The sequence below is a fragment of the Saccopteryx leptura genome, chromosome 9 (assembly GCF_036850995.1).
Source record: "Saccopteryx leptura isolate mSacLep1 chromosome 9, mSacLep1_pri_phased_curated, whole genome shotgun sequence".
In the NCBI taxonomy this organism is placed as follows: Eukaryota; Metazoa; Chordata; class Mammalia; order Chiroptera; family Emballonuridae; genus Saccopteryx; species Saccopteryx leptura.
The window spans coordinates 65,279,172-65,300,307 of record NC_089511.1 but is presented as its reverse complement, the minus strand read 5'-3'; positions in this window follow the sequence as shown (position 1 = coordinate 65,300,307).

Genomic DNA, 21,136 nt, shown 5'->3' with positions numbered 1-21,136 from the left:
GGACAGACAAACAGGAAAGAAGAAAGATAAGAGCATCAATTCTTCATTGCAGCACCTTAGTTTCTCATTGATTGCTTTCTCATATGTGCCTTGACCCAGGGGCTACAGCAGAGCAACTGATCCCTTGCTCAAGCCATCGACCTTGGGCTCAAGCTGGTGAGCCTTGCTCAAACCAGATGAGCCTGCATTCAAGCTGGCAACCTCGAGGTCTCGAACCTGGGTCATCCAGGTCTCAGTCTGACGCTCTATCCACTGAGCCACCGCCTTGTCAGGTATGGTCATGCTTTTATTATGTTTTACTTATACAGATTACTCCTCATGTTCTTTTTCAAGGAAGATATTAAAAGTTAAGAATTTATCATTTTAATATTGCCATTATGTTCATGAAACCCCTCAATTGTAAGCCAGCTATTTTTCCTTTTTGTAGAGTAAAAATTTCAAAGTTGTTAATTATTTCCATCTATTTTTATTTTATTGGTCTTAACTTTTAACAGGGAACATTCATAGAAATATGAATATTTTATTTTGTCTTTCTTGAATTTCTTACATCCATGTGACAATTTCACAATCAATTCTTTTCAAGTACTTGCAGTAATAGTCCAAGGCTACACCATCAATCTATTTGCCATTTGAGAGATATTTCTCTGACTAAAAATGTATAAAGCAGCCATCACACTGCAGGAACTAATCATTAAAAATATCTCTACTCTAATTATTAATTCTAGAAAGAAAAGGACAACAAAGTTCAGGAAGAAAAATATTTGAAATATTAGTAGTGATCTAAGTTTCCTGGAGAGATTTAACACATTACATTATCTGTTTGCATTAAGTGTCACAATACAATACTATGGCTATGCTCGGAGCAACGTTTTGTGCCCATCGTACAGTGCATGTGGCAATGCCCAACACATGGCAGATTCTCAATAACTGGGAGGTCGAAGAATCTAACTGCTGACAAAGTAATGGTAAGAACAGGAATTTTTCCTGAAAACAATCATTAAAGAAACTTCAACACTCTTCCTTTCTTAAAGTCAGTTGTGCCAAAAAGATATAACCTAATGAGAGTCCCAAACAATTAGCAGGGTTTTATATCATCGGTGGGTTATTCTGTCATTTATAGTTTCCTCATTATAAACTAAAAAGGAAAAAAAAATGTCAGAGTATTTGTTACTATGTAATCTGTGGTAAGTATTAATGGGATGCTCTCTGAAGTGCCTAGTAGAAAGTATTCAGTAAAATTTATTAATATAACATATAAAGGATGGTAAATTCATCCATAGATATTTAGGAAAGTTTCTCTTGCTTTCTCAAAGACTCAATTTTATATAAACGTTATTAACTTGAAAAGCATGAACTAAGTCTTTATATATGCTCCTACTATGTATTTTAGAATCTGTTTTAAGTAATTCAGTGATGTTCGTAGCATAAGAGCTCATGAAAGAGTACATAAAAGTGTATTTTATTTACTCTAGAAGGACAGACAACAGCAGAGACCAGGTTCTAAATCTGTGCTGACAGGTTGCCTCAGCAGCCTTTTCTGTTTTCCATTTCATATTTGGCTTTGTTAACCTAGTTGAGGCTTTGTTTATAGAATTTAGGTATTTGTTTTCATTTGCTTGCTTGTCTTTGCTTCCTGGTGTTTTTTTCTCAAGCTAGAAACTCTAAAGAGAATGGCATACATTTGCCCAAACATGAGACATTTAGGATGGATAATAAACTAGTGGTAACATACAACAAGAAAAGCCTTTTCTTCCTTATGCAATTAAATTGGAATTTCAAAACTCTTTCAGAAAATAGAAGTTTGCTTATAGAATCAGAAAATGTTCCATTACATACCAGCTAACTTAATATTCTAATCCTTATCCCAATCTAATTATATTGTATGCCAATAGCTAAGCTAAAATGATATGGAAATTATAACTTTCAACACAGCCCAAAATATTTTACTCAAAGATGACAGTAAATTGGAAGGAAGTGAAGATGGTGCATCCTCTAATCAAAATATAAAGAATGATTTCTTAACTCAAACTAGTACTGTATGTTGTCAGTTAGCATTATTAAAGTATATTTTTCAAAACACTAAAAGCATCTTGACCTTAATTTAATAAGATATACTTAATGATTCTCATTATTTTACACATTAAATACATATGCACATGTTTGAATCTGCCTTGTGCATATTCATATATTTCTGGATATTCAACAAAGCCCAGAGCGTGAGCAGTTTTTGGTCTACTAGCTAGGATGCCACTATCTCCACTATCTTGTACTTCATGATAATACAAATATATCCAGATATACCATTAGAAATATATTTGTTTCTAGAGGATATTTCATAGGAGAAGAATCTCTCTAGATTGATTTAATGTAAATAAGGCTTTAGTAAAGAAAATGTCAATTCAAGATGCAGGTCATCAGAAATAATTGTCTCAGCATATGGTCACATAGATGATTAAGAGTTCAAAAATTATCTCAGTGAAATTTATTATATAAACCTGCATTTGAATTGGGCAGCCAACACCCAGATGAATTCTATAGTGACTAGTTAATTACTTTGCTGCTCTTAAAGGCTTTCTTTTATTGTAATCTACTTAAATATTATATTAACCAAGTATCCTTACTGACAAAGTGATAGTACATTATCTGGCTTCTCACATATGAAGGTGTTCAGTTCTGATAATTATTTTTCCAAACATAAAAATAGGTTTGCAATAAATGACATACAATCTATATTTCATTCTAATTATAACTGTGGGCATCAATTTTTGGTGTAATCAGGTAAAGATCTTAATGGCTGAAAATATGTAAAGCTTAACATATCAGAGAAAGTTTTGTTTTTACCAGTCTTGTTTACAAGTCTGATTACAGGAGACATTTTCCTTACTAAATGCTGAATGAAATTGGCTGTGTCTCTGGCATAACAGCAGTGTGTGTGAATAACTGAAAAAAAAAAATTTATTTTTTTTTTGTATTTTTCTGAAGCTGGAAACGGGGAGGCAGTCAGACAGACTGCCGCATGCGGCCGACCGGGATCCACCTGGCACGCCCACCAGGGAGCGATGCTCTGCCCATCCAGGGCGTTGCTCTGTCGTGACTAGAGCCACTCTAGCGCCTGGGGCAGAGGCCAAGGAGCCATCCCCAGCGCCCAGGCCATCTTTTGCTCCAATGGAGCCTCGGCTGCAGGAGGGGAAGAGAGAGACAGAGAGGAAGGAGAGGGGGAGGGGTGGAGAAGCAGATGGGCGCCTCTCCTGTGTGCCCTGGCTGGGAATCAAACCCGGGACTTCCGCACGCCAGGCCGACGCTCTACCACTGAGCCAACCGGCCAGGGCCAATAACTGAAAATATTTTATATCTAGCATGCATCTGGAGTTATGGCTCTGAATCACATAGAAGAGCATCCTTAGTGGAACAATAATAATGTAGAACATGAGGCTCCTACCTAAGTAAGAAGCACCTGTCATTCCTTTTATAGATCATGAACACAACTTCTTGCCTTGTGTTATTTCTAACAGTCTTAGTGAGAAACTGTGTGTGCCATTTTCTTCCTGAGGGCTCTGTTAACTTCTAACCCAGTCATCCTCTTTTATAGTATGGTGAGAAAGCCTCAGTTTTTTCCCTTAAATCACATCAGTAGTAAACACAATTCTAGCTTATGTTCATTAATTAACCCCAAATGTTTGAAAAAAATGGAAAGTCTAACAAATATACAATGGATTATTTAAAAAGCACATAAAATTATATGCTATATTAACTCTTCATTATTAACATTTTAATTATTAATTTTTATTTATTATTCTCTTATTAAATAATATTGTTATTTAGCCTACTAAACCAAAGCCTGCTCAAATACAAGATGTCAAGCTGTCAATTCTTCAGAAACTCATTATTGTTTTGTTCCCACAAAGAAACTCATAAATGTATCGTCTTTATTATTTTTATGTTGTTACCAGTATTTTTCAGGTTGTTACATTGGTTGATTGGAAAAACTGTTAAACCTGGAGTCATTTTCTGCACTATATCACTCTGCACATTTATCATTTAACATTTCTACTCTAAAATTTCATCCTTAGTCCTGAGTTTCCCTAAGTGCTACTACTACCTTATTCTTAGGAAACGCAATGGAGATCACTATTTTAGTTCTAATTTCTTTCTTTTTTTCTGTTTCCATAATTATATTTTCTTCTTAATCCTTTTGCAGAACATTTATTTCTATGTGTACTAGGACTATATCAAAAAATAAAAAATTCATGCCTTTACATTTCTTATAAAAAGTTGAATAGATCTAGTATACTATAACACATATAAGAAACTTAGTAAAAAGAAATTAGCTATTTCATCTCAGTTTGGAATGAAGTACACAAATAATTACTTCATAGGTAGGTAAAGACATACTAAGAACTAAAATGTGAGACATTGTAATATCGACATTTATATGTAGATATTTATTATTGATATAAAATAGCATACATTTTATTTTATTAAGACAAGTCTTACTGCCTGACCTGTGATGGTGCAGTGGAAAAAGTGTCAACCTGGAATGTTGAAGATGCCAGTTTGAAACCCTGGGCTTGCCTGATCAGGGCACATATGGGAGTTGATGCTTCTTACTCTTCCCCCCTTCTCTCTCTCTTTTCTCTCTCTCTCTCTCTCTCTCTCTCTCTCTCTCCTCTCTCTCTCTCCTGCTTCTCTAAAATGAATAAAATCTTTTAAAACAGACAAGTCTTATTTACATCACTGAACGATAACCCATTTTCAAAATTAATTATTCATCTCTCAACTATTAATATGCTGAACCCTGTGTTACATGCTGCTAATAAAATATTAGGAGGAGCAAGCATACTCTCCATTTTCATAGAAAATACTGTCTAATAAAAAAGTGGTCAAAATCAAATTGTCAGACAAGTAAATATACAATTGAAAACTGTAATAAGACTCAGATGACAGGGTACTATGAAACCATGGAAACTAGGATATGACCTACTATTGAAAAATTAGTAAAGGTAAACTGTGATAGAGCATTTTAAAACGTGTATACATATTGTTGAACTAGGAGTGTGTGTGTGTGTGTGTGTGTGTGTGTGTGTGTGTGTGTGCGCGCGCGCGCCTGCACATGGTTTGAGGGATGGAAGTTTGTTTAAACCAGAAAGAAAATTACAGGATTCCAGGCCACACAGCATGCACATAGATCATGGAACAGAAAGGGCATTAGACTCCATCAAGCAAAGCAGATCTGGCCTGGTAATGGACAGTGAAGGTGAGTTTGGTATAATATGCAAGAACCACAATCACAAGAAATTCACAAAATCCCATAAAAGAAAATACAATATTTTTTGCCTTCATCCCAATAGCAATGGGAACCTATTAAAAGGTCAGAACCAGATGGGTGACATGCTCTGAATTTTGCTCTAAAGAGAATATTCAGGTACGGAAAACTGTTGGAAGGCAGTAGAGAATGGATGTGTTGGAAGTTACTAGAGTAGTCTAGGTAAAGAATGATTGTAGCCAAGACTAGAAAGAACTATGTGCACATGAAACTTATAAAACATAGGAGTGGTTTTGATAAGGGGCTGTGAAATAGTTTTAAAAAGATAGATTTTGACACATTGTTGAAGAGTTAAGTAAATAACATATTATCACAAAAATGAACAAGTAATCTTAGAGATTTATAAAATAATGGTTTATAGAATATCCTTTGTGTTAATATAATATCCCTTGATTTTGTGTGTATGTTAAAATGTTAAGATTTTAAGAAATACAAATTGGTATTTAAAGAATAGTAATGGAGATGAAAAGCATAGAGAATATGGCCAATAATATTCTAATAACTATGTATAGTGTCAGATGTGTATAAGATTTGTCAGGATGGTTACTTAATAAGTTATATAATACCTAATCACTGGGGTGTACAACTGAAATAACACAATATTGTATGTCAACTGTAATTGAAAAATAAAAAATTATTTAAAAAAAATTTTGTCCATTTACTCTGTTGTCAATTTGTATCTCCACACAGCTCTTCATGGAGATTGTTAATATTAAAACAAATTTTAAAAGATGATAAATGTGCCTGACCAGGCAGTGGAGCAGTGGATAGAGCATCGACTGTGATGCGGAGGACCCAGGTTCGAGACCCCGAGGTTGCCAGTTTGAGCGCGGGCTCATCTGGTTTGAGCAAAAAGCTCACCAGCTTGGACCCAAGGGGTTGAGCAAGGGTTTACTCAGTCTGCTGTAGCCCCCATGGTCAAGGCACATATGAGAAAGCAATCAATGAACTAAGGTATTGCAACGAAAAACTAATGATTGATGCTTCTCATCTCTCTCCATTCCTGTCTGTCTGTCCCTATCTATCGCTCTCTCTGACTCTGTCTGTTTCTGTAAAAATAAAAAATAAAAAGATGATAAATGTACATATTGGTGTTATAATAATTTAATTAGGTGGCCAATTCAATGTCATTACTGATGTTTCCTTTGAAACCACCTGAATTTGCATTTTAGGGTAGAAAGCTTTTCCATGTTCCCTAAGCTACTGACAGCAACATTAATTAGCCTTATAAACATATAGATTGAGTCTCCTGCACCAGGCTAGTGGTTTAGAAGTACTTTAGTAGCTTGCCTATGTGAAAGCTTTTCTTTTATTTCTTCTTTTTCTCTTTTCCCTGTTGGCTACTTATATAGAGACTGTAAATCTGGCATAAACATTTGGGACACACATCTCATTTGGAAGCAAAAGCAGCTCTCTGTTTGGATCAGGTTCCTAGGGTGAGGAATGTAGATCAAAGCACAGTAGTGGCTGACTGGCCAGGTCTAGAATTACAAAATACATTTCTCTGTTAATCAGCGGCATGATGATGTAGGATAAAGTTTCTCCTTAAAGTTGTAAGGTATCATTTAGAAATTTAAACTAAAAAGCAGAAATTTATTATACATATTGAAATACAGTATAGCCTGACCAGACAGTGGCACAGTGGATAGAGTGTCGGACTGGGACACGGAGGACCCGGGTTTGAGACCCCAAGGTCGCCAGCTTGAGCGTGGGCTCATCTGGTTTGAGCAAAAGCTCACCAGCTTGGACCCAAGGTCGCTGGTTCAAGCAAGGGGTTATTCGGTCTGCTGAAGGCCCACGGTCAAGGCACAGATGAGAAAGCAATCAGTGGTGTCGCAAGGAAAAACTAATGATTGATGTTTCTCATTTCTCTCCATTCCTGTCTGTCTGTCCCTGTTTATCCCTCTTTCTGACTCTCTCTCTCTGTCTCTGTAAAAAAAAAAAAGAAGAAAGAAATACAGTATAGTTAATTTATGTAATAACCTATAATGTCAGATGAGTAGCTTCAATTTTACTCACAAATTTTCTTTTGAATTTTCCCAGTTACCTAACTGAAGAAAGCAAAGACAAACTTGACCATTAGGACTTTATTTATAATTGTTGATCTTAAGCTAAGAGATATTTTTAAAAATAATTTAACTAGTGTGAAATAATCACTGATGATGTCATATATAATTCCAGTCCTATTAAATGTTTGTTCCATTAATAAACATTTATACTGTGAGTTGCAACCTTAAAGTTAAGAAAATATTAAATGATTAATAATTCAAATACTATCAGAGAGATAAGAATAAAATATATGTGCATACATACACACAAAGACACATACAATAGAAACAGTTTTAGCATTTCAAAGATTAATCCTCTCTGAAAATAAACACCAAGTAAACTAAAGTCAAATCTAGTAAATTCATTTACTGTTTCTACAACAACAAAAATTGATTTGCATTTTAGTCTTGCCATGACCCTTCTTTCTCAAACCCCAAATCTTCACCCACTCAAGTCCGTATAGTCTAACTTGAATTACACCAGAGTAGGACCTTAAAGAATTTTGTTTCCTCTCTTTCACATTCTGTTCTGAGCACTAAGGCAAAAATCAAATTAGCCACTAAGTTCTATTAATATCTCATTTTAACTTTGCTAAGAGCATCCTTTTCTGTCTTACTGACACTATGTTGTTTATACTATTATCAATTAAACTTTACCTATAATCTTCACCTGTTTATTGTTTCCCTCCTCTGCTACAATACTATCTTAAAAGTAAACGTATCATTTTTTTATTATTATTCAGTGAAAGGAGGTGAGGCAGAGAGACAGACTCCCATAAGAGCCCCGACTGGGATCCACCTGGCAAGCCCACTAGAGCACGATGTTCTGACCATCTGGGTCATTGTTTCAATTCTCAGCAACTGAGCTCTTCTTAGTACTTGAAGCAGAGGCTATGGAGCCATCCTCAGCACTCGGGGCCAACTCGCTCTAATTGAGCCATGGCTACAGGAGAGGAAGAGAGAAAAAGAGAGAGCAGAGAGAGAGGGAGTGGTAAAGAAGCAGATGAGTACTTCTGTGTGCCCTGACCGGGAATCAAACCTGGGACATCCACACACTGGGCTGATGTTTGACCACTGAGCCAACTGGCCAGGGCCAAAAATAGTCTTTTCTTTAAAAAAAATTTTTATTGGTTGATTTGAGAGAGAGAGAGAGAGAGAGAGAGAGAAACATCAGTTTGTTGTTCTATTTATTTATGTATCCATTGTTTGACTCTCGTATAGGCCCTGACTAGGGATTAAACCTGCAACCTTGGTGTATCAGGGTGACACTCTAACCAACTGAAATATGCAGCCAGGGAAAAATAAACTTTATAATATCCTTTGATCATATCAACTCTATTTAAAAAGAAGAAAGAAAGCAAATCATGAACAGAACAGCATTAACAAACAAATAAATCCTTCTAAAATTCTCATCTTGATAGTTTAGTTTCTTAATATAAAACAATTTTAGTAAACATAAGAATTATCTGGAGATACAAAAATCCACAATCAGAGATTTCCAATAAATTTATCTGGTGAAGATCACAGAAATCTATACTTTAGCAATTATCTTTATTGATTTTAACACAGCTGGCCCTAGACAATACTGAGAAACCCAATTTTAAGTCTTCCTTTTAAGTTTTGTTGAAAATAGGCACTAGCTAATAAATATATTTTTTTCACTTTTTGGATTCTGTTGCTATGCTAGTTCGTTTTCCTAGATTTTACTTTCTACATTTTCTAATCCTCTGACAATCTCAAAATCCATTCATTTTCATATACATTGTAAAGACATCCCTGATTATCCTCAACCAAAAATAATCTCTCTTCTCTGTACAATTGTAGTTTTAGCTTTGTATGAATATTATATACTGCCTGCATAGTTTTATATTACTATATAACAAATTACCATACCCTTAGCCTCTCAAAACAATATCACTTATAAGTCACAGTTACAAAGGTCAAGTCCAGAACAATGTGGCGGGTTCTCTCTCAGGCTGTAATGATCAGAAGCTCAGAGTCCCTTTCCTAAATTCATTCATGTTATTGGTAACACTCAGTTCCTTGCATTTTCTAACCAAAGTCCCCATTTTCTTGCTGGTTGCCAGCCAGATACAGTCTTGAGCCTAGAAGGGGAAACTCAGGGTTGGTTATACCATAGCTTCATCTCAGCAATACAGAACCTCTCTCTTGTCAAACCCATTTGACTCTTCTAATATCTCTGACTTCCTTTTCTTTTACCAGTCAGATAAAATCATCTGCATTTAAAGGATTCATGTGATTTATTCAGATCAAGCCCACCTGGATAATCACTGTGTTATTTAATATAACCTAATCATAGGAGCAAAATCCATTAAATTTATAATTTTTGGAATTACGCAGAGCATATATACTGAAGGGCTGGGAAATCTTAAAAGACAACTTAGCACCCTGCTATTTATTTCTCTGAGACATATTTGTATTTCTCCTTCTTAAATATAAACTTTCAGAAAGTGAGGATGAAGCATAACATACATTTGTATATCACAAAATACCATTTCTAATTCTTTACACACAATAAAGATTTAATAAATAATTGTTAAATACATAAGCTCTCCCTTTGTTAACCCATTTCTTGATGCATTAAATTTAGATTAATGAATAGCATTGGGTCTAGAAAATTAAATGCATAATCAATCATTCTTGAAGAGATTGAAGCAGTTAGAAACTCAACACACTAACTTCATTATCTTATTATTATTGAATAGTAATCATTCAAAGTTCCTTGGCATCAGAAGACAGCAAAATAAATTTCAAAAATAAAACAGAGAAATTAATTTTAATAAATGAACAGCCCATTAGGGTACTGTAGAGTAATTTTTACAGCAACATAATATATGAATAATTGAAGTTATCAATGGAGAGGAAAAAGAAGAGAAAATTTTTGAAGTAATAACAAGTTAAAATTTTCTAAAATTGATGAAAACTAGAAAGCTATATATCCAAGCAATTTAATAAACTCCAAGTACTAAAAATACAAATAAAATTATTCAAGACACATTATAATGGCATTTTTTATAACAAGTAAAAAAAGATTTAGATGAAGAAAAACATTAAAAGCATTCAGAGTGAGGAGCCACTGCGCCACTTCTCCCGCAGGTGTTGTAAAGTACCAAAAGCTACAGAATTAATATTAATATTTTAAGAGGCTTGAAGAACATTTTATTAATTTGGGTTAAAGTGTGAAGAGAACTTTTGAGAATAATTTCTGTACTGTGTGATTGGCATAAAACCAGGATGGCCCTTGGCATTGTATTGTAAATGCAAAGGGAAGGAAAACATGGATTCCCAGACATTCCACCACACCTGTGGGGAAAGGGGTGAATGGCTAGCCAGGTGCAGGAAGAGAAAAGCCAAAATAAACCTTTTTCTTATAGTAATGAGCCATTTGTGGGCGTTTGTCCCCAGGGAAACTACCTCTCCTATGTAAATGCATGTGGTTAATACATGTGACTCTGGACAGAAAGATGGCGGATAAACACTAGAAAATATAGGAATGGCTTTTAATATGTAAAAAGATATATTTCTGCCATTGTATTGACTTGTATATTTTGTTTTCTCCAAAATGATGTATGGCTTGCAAATTGAACATGGTCCTATCATGTTAAAGGACATATGACTATAACCAATAGTGGTAAAGGGCTCCTAGTTACAATTTTTGCTTCTGTACTTCCCACTTACAAAACTATAAAAAACAAGTAGAACAAAGGGCCGGCGCACTCTCCCTCAGATTTCTGTCGGAGTTGCTGCCGCTTGGCCAAGCTAGACAATAAAGCTTTGGTGTATAATCGACGGACTTTGTTTGTGTCTTCAATGTTTCGGGTCCCTCCGGATTAGGCTTAACAGCTATGACAAGATTTAATGTCAATTCATGATAAACAACTTCTTGCAAATTTTCCCATGTATAAGATGTACCTTTTTCTAAAAATTTGGGGTCTAAAAACTGGGTGCATCTTATTCAGTGGTTGTAGATTTTTTTTACTTGCATTTCCTGCTTTCTTGGTGCTTGTTTTTGCACTCGTTATTGAAGACAGTGATTCATCATCAGAAGCACAGATGAGGACAAGCTAATGGATGGGAGTTCTGACAGTAGTGAGGAGTTGTATAAATTTTATGAATAAAACTTGAGTTCAATAACTTTATGTAATACATTTTTTCAAATTTCGGGCCTCCAAATTAAGGTGCATCTAATATATGGAAGAGTCTTATACATCGGGAAATACAAAGCAATTATGAAAAGCTTACAGCTAGTATCAAATCAAAACCAATGACTAAATTCTTTCCCCTACCATCAAGCACTGGGCAAGTGTTTACTCTCACCACTTCTATTCATCATTTCACAGAAGGACCTAACCAAAGAAATAAACCAAGAGGAAACAATAAAAATCATTGTGTTTGAGCCTGACCAGGTGGTGGTGCAGTGGATTAGAGCGTTGGACTGGGATGCTGAGGACCCAGGTTCAAGACCCCAAGGTCACCAGCTTGAGCGCAGGCTCATCTGGCTTGAGCAAAATAAAAAATGCTCACCAGCTTAGACCCAAGGTTGCTGGCTCAAGCAAGGGGTTACTCGGTCTGCTGAAGGCCTGCAGTCAAGGCACATATGAGAAAGCAATCAATGAACAACTAAGGTGCTGCAACGAAGAATTGATGCTTCTCATCTCTCTCCGTTCCTGTCTGTCTGTCCCTATCTATCCCTCTCTCTCTCTCTCTCTGTCCCTGTAAAGAAAAGAAAAAAAAACTTAAAAAAAATTATTATGTTTGAAAAGGAAAAACAAAAAATTTTGGTATACAACACTATCATGTTTAAAGAACTTTATTTATTTTTTATTAATCTTAGAGAGACCGAAAGAGTGAGAGACAGACAGACAGAAATATAATTCTGTTCCTCTATGTGTCCTGACCAGTGATCAAGCCTCCAACCTTTGCATATAGGGATGACACTCTAACCAACTAAGCTATCAAGTCAGAGCTTAAACAACTTTAAAGAATCTAAAAAAGACGGTAAGAAATAATCAGTGAATCATAAACCTAACTATAATTCAAAAACTATACAAATTTATTTTTAAATATTGGAGAAAATTTTTGTGACCTTGCCATAGGCTAAGAATATTTTTTTGTAAATAAATGTAAATAAAAAATCCAACTTAAAGTTTAAGAATATCAGTCTAGATTCAATAATGTGTTTTAAAACAAGGATATTTTAAAATCAGACATTGATAGGTTGAAAAGATGAAAAAAATATATACAATTCAAGATTAAGAAATGTATATTATCTGTTTACAAGTGTATTAAATTAAATATCAATACCAATAAGATAGCTAGACATTCTCAAGTATTTGGAAATTAAACCACAATGATCTAAATAACTAATAAATACAAGAAAACATATAGAAAACTTTAAAAAAATGCTTATCAAGAAACTACATTAGAAATATATAAAAACTATGTAGTGAAAAAAATATTCCCCTCACACATGTGTGAGAAAGCAGTTGCATTCAGAATATACTAAAATTCTTATAAACCAACAATACGCATACTAATAATCAAATAAAAATGGGCACAAGAGCTTCAAACTGCACCAACCCAAATGTTCATCAATAGGAGAATGAACATAAAGGAAGTGTGGTAATGACAAGAAAAAAATTTCTGAGGGCCCTGGCCGGTTGGCTCAGTCGTAGAGTGTCGGCCTGGCGTGCAGAGGTCCCGGGTTCGATTCCCGGCCAGGGCACACAGGAGAAGCGCCCATTTGCTTCTCTACTCCTACCCCTCTCCTTCCTCTCTGTCTCTCTCTTCCCCTCCTGCAGCCGAGGCTCCATTGGAGCAAAGATGGCCCGGGCGCTGGGGATGGCTCCTTGGCCTCTGCCCCAGGCGCTACAGTGGCTCTGGTCGCAACAGAGCGCCGCCCCAGAGGGGCAGAGATCGCCCCCTGGTGGGCAGAGCATGGCCCCTGGTGGGCGTGCTGGGTGGATCCCGGTCGGGCGCATGCGGGAGTCTGTCTGACTGTCTCTACCCGTTTCCAGCTTCAGAAAAATACAAAAAAAAAAAAAAATTTCTGAAATGTCCCAAATTAAATTCAACAGTCAGGAGGGTGAAAGGAAGAGGAGTTAATCAGTTAACAACTACCAACTATCAGCCAAAACCAACAAAAGATTTCTTACATTTTTGAATGTATGTTGAAGCTTTGAATTAACTTCCCAGTGACTATGTTGGCAATTATCTAAAGATAATAGTCAAACCACTGACTACATGTGCCACCACATCTTGCTCATGCATAAACAATCCAAGCAATCAAATACTTCCTTACAGACTGTGCATCTATCCCAGAACTAGCCCTGCTTCACCTTCACCCACTCCCCTTTTATCTATAGCCTATATAATTTTTTTTCAAAACAACTTACGTTTCCCCCCACCAAACTTAATGTAGTATAAAAGAACCTGTCAGCTCCAGGAGAGTGGATATGTTGTCTTCTCCACCGAGCCCTGCTGCTGGTGGATTAGACCACATGCCCTAGGACCTGACCTTTTTCTGGCTAGACTATGGCTCATAAACCTGTTCTTTTGAAAGAGCTGTGAAGGCTTTTGCTTTAAAAAAGGTTCATAAAAATAATAACAAAACAAACAAAAAAGTAGATTCAAAAATATTTATAGCAAAAGAAGCCAGATACCAGAGCATATACACTATATAATTCAATTATATGAACTCCTAAATTTAAAAATAAAAACACATAGTGATAGAATTCAGTAGATGAGAGTAGAGGGTAGAGGATGAGGGTGTATTGACCAAAAAACACATGAGGGGATTTTCTAGAGCATTGGAGATTTTCAATATATTGATCTGGATGATGGTTACTACTGGAAAAACAGCCGTGTTAGGCTTGCTCACTTGTACTTTGCCTGATGTGTGAATGAGCATGTGGCAGCACCACATGTGTATAGTCTATGTAAGGTTATGGTTGCTTGCTCTCAGGGCGATTGCAGATTGCCTGCCCATCACCGTGAAGGGTTGTTTTTTTGCTGTTTGTTCACCTGCTGCCATGAGAAGTGGTTTTCCCCCACTTGTTTGCTCCATCACTGTTGTGAGAATCTATTAAGTGAGAATGATCTAATGCTTATCAGCTCCACAATTTCTCTACTGTCAGTCCAAATCCAGTGTGAACCTGCCTGGTCTCAGCCACTGGCATTACAGTTACACAGGGGTCTAGAATTGCCCAAGCTTCTTTTATGTTAATTATATTCAATTTTTAAATGAAGTTATGAAATAACTGAAAAGAATCTCAATGCCTTTAATTAGAGAATAGAAAAATTGTGATATGATGATTCAGTTGAAAGCCATACAGCAATTAAAATGTTTGAGCTAGAGCTACATGTATGAACATAGATTGATTTCAAAAATATAAATAATATTGAGCTAAGAAAAAAAAAGGGAGAGTGGGAGGGAGGGAGGAAGAAAAATAACCTGTATAGAATGCATGAAGTATGACATCACTTCTCCAGATTGTAAAAGTATAAAACATACCGTGCATGAAAATGTGGTCATGTGGATTGTAGGGCAGCAGTCGTGGCCATTGCCACCAGGCACGTGCAGGTTCCCATTAGATTCGGGCAGATGGTAAAGAAACTGCAAAGCCAAAAACTGATGGGCCATTTCTTTATTCTAGCCTCGCACACAGCAGGCGAGTAAACACACACAGAGGGAAAAACTTCCACTCATTCAGAGCTCACAAAGCTACTGACATATCTGGGTTTTCCTAGAATCAAAGGCCCCCCACTGGTCTCAGTCACGTCTGGTTCCCCATCTGCACACCTTCTCCCTTCTCCTCTGCATAAAATGACTTCTCCTTCAGCACCCTGTCATCTCGGCTTTCTTCTTTTTCTCCTTCTCTCCTTCTCTGCTTTTAAAACGTTTTGGAGTAAAAAGGCCCTCCTCCAACACACATTAGCATAAGAATGGCCCTTCCCAAGCAGGAAGGCAACCAGCAACTTCACAGACCAGTGCCATTTTTAACAATAAAAGTGAGCAAACTCAGAAAATACAGATTTTACAAACTCATTTGCCCAACATTTCATCCCTTTTGTTCACTTTGCAAGCCATATTACAGGCATTTCTGTGCAAGGCATGAGGCACGTCACACAAACAAATTACAGCAACAGCACAAGTCATACAATTTCAACAATTACAAAGGTGCCCTTCACCAGAGCTGCCACCCCATCAGGATCTCTCACATTGTCCCAAAGCTGTATGTCCATCCAACATCAAAGCTGGTGTCCCCTCTGGTCACAGTCCAGAAATCAGTACACACAATGGAGTCTCAGGCCTCCCCTCTCATCCCTGCCATCCTGGAAGCTCTTAAGACTGTCCCGAGGAGGAGCATATGGCAATGGTAGCCAACATTTCCACCTCTGCTCCAGAGAGCATGCTGCCAATCAGCCCTATGCCCCACATTTGTAGCAAACCCACCAGCAGCTTAATAGGTACTCTTTGCTGCAGGTTTTTACTTTCTGGAGTTTGTGGATGGCAACAACAGCCTTCTCATCCTCAGAAGAGACGCTGGAAATGTCTGCTCCCACCAACTCAGATCCACTTCGCTGGCATGACTCCATCTTAGGCTCCAACAGCTGCCGGCTCTCAGCAACTTCCAGGGCAAACTACAACTCACGAACCTGTATTGTAATTCCTTCTCCAGAGACTGCTCCATTTCCAGGCACAACTCACAAACCCGATCGGCCTCCTTCTCCAGTGCTCGCTCCAGTTCAGGGGTCCCCAAACTATGGCCCACAGGCCACATGCAGCCCCCTGAGGCCATTTATCCGACCCCTGCCGCACTTCTGGGAGGGGCACCTCTTTCATTGGTGGTCAGTGAGAGGAGCATAGTTCCCATTGAAATACTAGTCAGTTTGTTGATTTAAATTTACTTGTTCTTTATTTTAAATATTGTATTTGTTCCCGTTTGTTTTTTTACTTTAAAATAAGATATGTGCAGTGTGCATAGGGATTTGTTCATAGTTTTTTTTTATAGTCCAGCCCTCCAATGGTCTGAGGGACAGTGAACTGACCCCCTGTGTAAAAAGTTTGAGGACCCCTGCTCCAGTTCCAGGATCTGCATCGCTTTCTCCCATGGCCATTCCAACTCCTTCCACTGCTCGTTTTGCAGGCCTCAGGCAGCCTCTTGCACAGAGCTCTCTATTTTCACTCACAGGCTGTAAAAATCAGCCAGCCCATGGTCCCCAAAAGGACAGCCATAAGGAACCATAACAACAAGCAGTCCTCTACCCCACAGCTCAACAGTGGTGGCAGCTCCATACTGATCTGATCCAAATTCTGCTGCAAACTACACCAAATGTAAGGTCAGTAGTTGCGCCGTCGTGGCCATGCAGGTTCAGGTTCCCATTAGATTTGGGCAGATGGTAAAGAAACTGTGGAGCCAAAAACTGGTGGGCCATTCCTTTATTCTAGCCTCACACATGGCAGGCAAGTGAAAACATATAGGGCTCCAAAATCCATTCTTTCAGAGCTCACAAAGCTGCTGACATATCTGGGTTTTCTCAGAATCAAAGGCCCCCACTGGTCTCAGTCACCTCTGGTTCCCCATCTGCACACCTTCTCCCTTCCTCTCTCTGCACAAACTGGCTTCTCCTTCAGCACCCTGCCATCTCAGCTTTCTTCTTTTTCTCCTCTCCTTTTCTCCTTCTCTGCTTTTAAAACTTTTCAGTGTGAAAACCTCTCCTCCAGCATACATTAGCATAAGAATGGCCCTTCCCAAGCAGGAAGGCAACCAGCAACTTCACAGACCAGTGCCATTTTTAACAATAAAAGTGAGCAAACTCAGAAAATACAGATTTTATAAACTCATTTGCCCAATATAGATTTATAACCACTGGGTAAACAGGGAGAAGAATGGTATTGAGAAGAGCTCACAAATAACTAGAATGGATTTTTAAGAGAAAAAATGTGATATAAACATAACTGTTAACCTGACGAGGTGGTGGCGCAGTGGATAGAGCATTGGACTGGGACACAGAGGACCCAAGTTTGAAACCCTGAGGTTGCTGGCTTGAGCCCAGGCTCATCTGGTTTGAGCAAGGCTCACCAGCTTAAGCCTAAGGTCACTGGCTTGAGCAAAGGGTCACTTGCTCTGCTTTAGCCCTCAGTCAAGGTACATATGAGAAAGTTATCAATGAACAACTAAGGTGCCACAACAAAGAATTGATGCTTCTCATCTCTCTCCTTTTCTATCTGTCCCTATCTGTCCCTCTCTATGTGTCTCTCTGTCTCTGTCACAAAAGTAAGTAAATAAATAACTGTTAAATATTTAAAAATCTTTGTAGCATATTTGAAAATAATAGAATTTCATGTTATTGGGAATTTACCAATATAAGATTTTAATATTACTGATTTAATTCATATTTAACAGCCAGACTCTGTTTTATTTTATATATTCATGAAAAATAAAGCAGGTTTCTTCTTTCCTTTGTACTTGACTAATTCACTAAATGTGCCAGTCATAGGAAACAACCTGAAACAGTTTATATGGCCAGCAGCTCATGAAAAATTGAGCTGAAGTCTTATAAGGAGTGGGCTTACTTTCTGCTAAAGAAAACCAGACCAGGCCCTGGCCGGTTGGCTCAGCGGTAGAGCGTCGGCCTGGCGTGCAGGGGACCTGGGTTCGATTCCCGGCCAGGGCACATAGGAGAAGCGCCCATTTGCTTCTCCACCTCCCCTCCTTCCTCTCTGTCTCTCTCTTCCCCTCCCGCAGCCAAGGCTCCATTGGAGCAAAGATGGCCCAGGCGCTGGGGATGGCTCCTTGGCTTCTGCCCCAGGCGCTACAGTGGCTCTGGTCATGGCAGAGAGACGCCCCGGAGGGGCAGAGCATCACCCCCTGGTGGGGCAGAGTGTTGCCCCTGGTGGGCGTGCCTGGTGGATCCCTGTCGGGCGCATGCGGGAGTCTATCTGTCTCTCCCTGCTTCCAGCTTCAGAAAAATACAAAAAAAAAAAAGAAAACCAGACCAGCATGCAGCATGAGTTTCTCCTAACAATAGAAAGTCAGTGACCAACAATTAATACCAAATAACAGGAGAATAAAGAGTAGAATGAACCAATCATAATTTCTGGAGATTTCCAGCCATCCATCCTCAAAGGACACTCCCTTAAATGATTCTTAAAACGGTCATATGTCTATAACTGGAGGGAATATTCCAATTACACATTATAGGAATAAACACAAGGATATTTCTGGAAATGTATCCTAGTCAATTTGAATGAAAGCAGGGGTAAAGCTCAGCTGAAAACACTTGCACAGCTCTCACAGTGTTCAGCATAACAATGATTAAATAGGGCTTCCCCTAAACTGCTTAATAGGTAAAGTGGAAAGAGCAGGAAATGGATGTTTAATAGTGTCACAGAGAAACACTATGAACTTGACTTAATTAAATAGCAATGTCTCTGCCCTTCTTCAAGTGCCATGGTGTTGCATATGTAAATCTGTTCTCAGCTTAAACTCCAAAAAGAAACAGAATTTTCCTACTAAGGGAAAGAAGAGAATGCTCAATAACCTTTCTATTACCTCAGCCAAAAATGGTGATTGAGCCAAGTTAGTGTAACAATAGAGCACAGTCTTCAAATTAGAACACAGAGTTCAGAGTTTTGTGACTATGGAAGAGCACACAGTGTGGGTTTATAACTTCAGAGCCTCCTCAAAAATAGTCATATTCTGTTCAATAAGACTGTGAGTTGCTTTTAAGAAATAATAGACTGCCCTGGCCAGTTGGCTCAGCAGTAGAGCATGTGGAAGTCTGGGTTTGATTCCAGGTCAGGGCACACAGGAGAAGTGACCGTCTGCTTCTCCATCACTCTTCCCCTAATGCAGCCATGTTGGCCCTGGGCACTGGGGGTGTCTCCATGGCCTCACCTCAGATGCTAAAACTGCTCAGTTACCAAGCAATGGAGAAATGGCTCTAGATGGGCAGAGCATCACCCCATAGAGGGCTTGCTGGGTGGATCCTGGTTGAGGTGCATGTGGGAGTAGGTCTCTTTGCCTCCCTTCTTCTCACTTAAGAGAAAAAAACATATGAAAATATAAAATAAATAAACAAGAAACCAAAACTGCAAGTCATGCAGCCAGAACATGTGCAGAAGAGAGATCTTTAAGCTTCATCTGCACAAGCACCAAAGTAATACCCTGTGCTCCTCACCCCCCAACCCCAACCTGTACACATGGGATCACAGGACCAGGACATAACTAAAACTTGAACACTGAAACTCTTTTAGAAGCAATGGTCTGTTGTCTAGGAAGACCCTGTATTGATGTACCTGTACCATAAATGGCCAAATTTCAAGGTTCTTCACTTAAAATTTGTCACTAGCATTTCTATATATCTATTACCCCTAACCCCTAAAAAAAAAAACCCTAATGTAGTCCGGATAGCAAGATGGCTTTTAGGCATTGCTAAGTCTCTCATCTTCTTGTTTGGTGCCTACTTGACCAATAAACATCTCCTTACTCCAAACTCTGACAGTTTGAATTTTGCCCTTTCAAAGTGTCAGGCACACAAACCAGAATTCTGTAGTAGGTTTAATTTCTTCTTTTGCCAACTGCCTACATCCTGAAGTTAAGGGATCATTCTGTTGGTGGTGCTAACAAAAACAGTCCCAAGTGTTAAGACTGGTGGCATTTGGCCAGACCTCAGTTCAGCAACCTTGGTACTTGAATTCTGGTAAGGAAAGAATTCAGAGGCCGTACTCAACTATAAGAGAAAGTTTATTTAGGAGGATATAGAGGTAGAAGAAGTGGGCCACAGAGGAAATAAGCTTAGAAAACAAGCCACAGAGACAAAGGGAGGGCCCTTGGAGCTTAGGAGAAAAAGAGGCAAGGAAGAAGTGCCTGTGTGAACGGGGTAGGGGGAATACAGCGTAATTGACCGTCTAAATGATGTGGAGATGTTTTCTCTAAATCCATGTACTCTGATTGACCAATGTCACCCTGTTAAATTTAATTGTCTAAATTAATTAATTAATTACTTAACTAATTTAATTTTTTTTTCTTATTTGTTTTTCTTAATTTTAATCAGGTGGCATTAATCAATCAGGGTACATAGGTTCAGAGAAAACATCTCCAGGTTATTTGGACATTTGATTATGTTGCATACCCATCACCCAAAATAATATAGTCTTCCGTCACCTTCTATCTTGTTGTCTTTGTGCCCCTCCTCTCCCCCCACCCCCTCCCTTTCCCTTCCCACCCCCAGTAACCACCGTTTAAAAAAAAGCCAACAATTGTTTTCTATGTATAAAAATAGATAGCAGCCTGACCTGTGGTGGCACAGTGGATAAAGCGTCAACCTGGAAATGCTGAGGTCGCCGGTTCGAAACCCTGGGCTTGCCTGGTCAAGGCACATATGGGAGTTGATGCTTCCTGCTCCTCCCCACCTTCTCTCTGTCTCTCTCTCCTCTCTCTCTCCCTTTCTGTCTCTCTCTCTCCTCTCTAAAATGAATTAAAAAAAATAGATAGCATTTATTGAACAATTACTTTGTGCTGGACACTCTTCCAAAAGTTCTGCATCAATTAAATAATTTAATTATTGCAGTAACCAACTTGGTAGTTTACTGTTTTTATTTCAATTTTACAAATGACTCAAATATTTAAAGTAGTTAAAAAGTGTGCTCCAAGTGAAAAAAACTGAAGAGTTATTAAATCAAGGGAATCTCCTTCCTCATCACTTGTTTGCTCATCCACTGTGCTAGCTGCATCTC